Source organism: Chlorocebus sabaeus, chromosome 21 (assembly GCF_047675955.1).
Source record: "Chlorocebus sabaeus isolate Y175 chromosome 21, mChlSab1.0.hap1, whole genome shotgun sequence".
NCBI lineage: Eukaryota > Metazoa > Chordata > Mammalia > Primates > Cercopithecidae > Chlorocebus > Chlorocebus sabaeus.
In genome coordinates, this window is record NC_132924.1 from 38,778,859 (window position 1) to 38,781,080 (window position 2,222).

The following is a 2,222-nucleotide window of genomic DNA, read 5'->3' on the forward strand; positions in this document are numbered from 1 at the left end:
CTGAGTTAATAATACACACATACCTCAGAGATATTTCAGGTTCTGTTCCAGACCACCACATAAAGTAAATATCGCAGTAAAGTGAGTCACACAAATTTTTTGGTTTCCCAAAACATATGCAAGTTATGTTTACACTATACTGTAGTCTGTTAAGTGTGCAATAATACTGTACCTGCAAAAGCAATGCACATACCTCAATTAAAAAGTGCTTTGTTGCTAAAAATTGCTAATGATCATCTAAGCCTTTGCAAGTTGTAAGTTTTAAATTTATTTTTGTTTTTACTTTTATAAGAGATGGAGTCTTGCTGTGTTCTCCAGGATTGAGTACAGTGGCTATTCACAGATATTATCATAGTATCCTACAGCCTCAAACTCCTGAGGTCAAGCAGTCCTCCTGCTTCAGCCTCCTAAGGAGCTGGGACTACAGGCCCATACCACCATGCCCACTAGATTCACAGTCATTTTGCTTGTGGAAGGTCTTGCCTCAATGTTGATAGGTGCTGACTGATCAGGGTCAGGTTGCTGACTGATCAGAATGGTAGTTTCTGAATATTGGGAGTGGCTATGGCAATTTCTTAAAATAAGACAACAGTGAAGTTTGCTGCATTGATTGACTCCCTTTCACAAAGGATTTCTCCATATCATGCAATGCTGTTTGATAGCATTTTACCCATAGTAGAACTTCTTTCAAAATTGGAGTCAGTTCTCTCAAACCCTGTCTCTGCTTGATCAACTAAGTTTATGCACTGTTCTACATCCTTTGTTGTCATTTCAACAATATTTACAGAGTCTTCACCATCAGTAGATTCCTTTTCAAACAACCACTTTCTTTGCTCAGTCATAAGAAGCAACTCTTCACCCATTCAAGTTTTATCATGAGATTGCAGCAATTCAGTCACATCAAATTCCTCTTCTAATTCTAGTTGTTTTTCTATTTCCACCACATCTGCAGGTACTTTCTCCACAGAAATCTCAAACCTCTCAAAGTCATCCATGAGGTTTGGAATCAACTTCTTCCACATTTCTGTGAATGTTGATATTTTTACCTCCTCCCAATCACAAATGTTCTTAATGGCATCTAGAATGGTGAATCTTTTCCAGAAGGTTTTCAATGTGCTTTGCCCACATCAGAAGAATCACTGTCTGTGGTAGCTCTAGCCTTATTAAATGCATATTTTAAATAATAATACCTAAAAATCAAAATAACTCCTTGATCCATGGGCTGTAGAATAGACGTTGTGTTAGCAGTCATGAAAACAACATTAATCTCCTTGTACAGCACCATTATAGCTTTTGGGTGACCATGTGCATTGCCAATGACCAGTAATATTTTGAAAGGACACTTTTTTTTTTTGAGCAGTAGGTCTCAACAGTGGACTTAAAATATTCAGTAAACCATGTTGTAAACAGATGTGCTGCCAGCTAGGCATTCTTGTTCAATTTATAGAGCATAGGCAGAGCAGATTTAGCATAATTTGTCAGGACCCTAGGATTTTTGGAATGGTAAATGGGCACTGGCTTCAACTTCAAGTCACTAACTGAATTAACTGCTAACAAGAAGAGTCAGCCTGTCCTTGAAAGTTTGAAAACAGGCATGGACTTCTCCTCTCTAGCTATGAAAGTCTTAGATGGCATCTTCTTCCAGTAGAAGTTGTTTCATCTACATTGAAAATCTGTTGTTTGATGTAGCCACCCTCATCAAGATCTTAGCTGGATCTTCTGGATAACTTGCTACAGTTTCCACATCAGCACTTGTTGCCTTACCTTACACTTTTATGTTTTGGAGATAGTTTCTTTCCTTAAACCACATGAACGAATCTCTGCTATCTTCTAGCTTTTCTTGGGCAGCTTCCTTACTTCTTTCAGCTTTCATAGAACTGAGTAGTGTTAGGATCTTGCTCTGTATTCGGTTTTGGCTTAAGGGAATGTGGTAGCTGATTTGATTTATTTAGACCACTAAAACTCTTCGTATCAGCATTAAGGCCGGGTTGCTTTATTATCATTTGTGTGTTCACTGGAGTAGCACTTTAAATTTCCTCCAAGTGTGTTTGCTTTTCATTCATAACGTGGCTGTTTGGTGCCAAGCAGCCTAGCTTCCCAGTCTTGGCTTTCAACATGCCTTCCTCACTAAGCATAGTCATTTCTAGCTATTTATTTAAAGTTAGAGATGTGCGTCTCTTCCTTTCACTTGAACACTTAGAGGCCATTGTAAGGTTATTAGT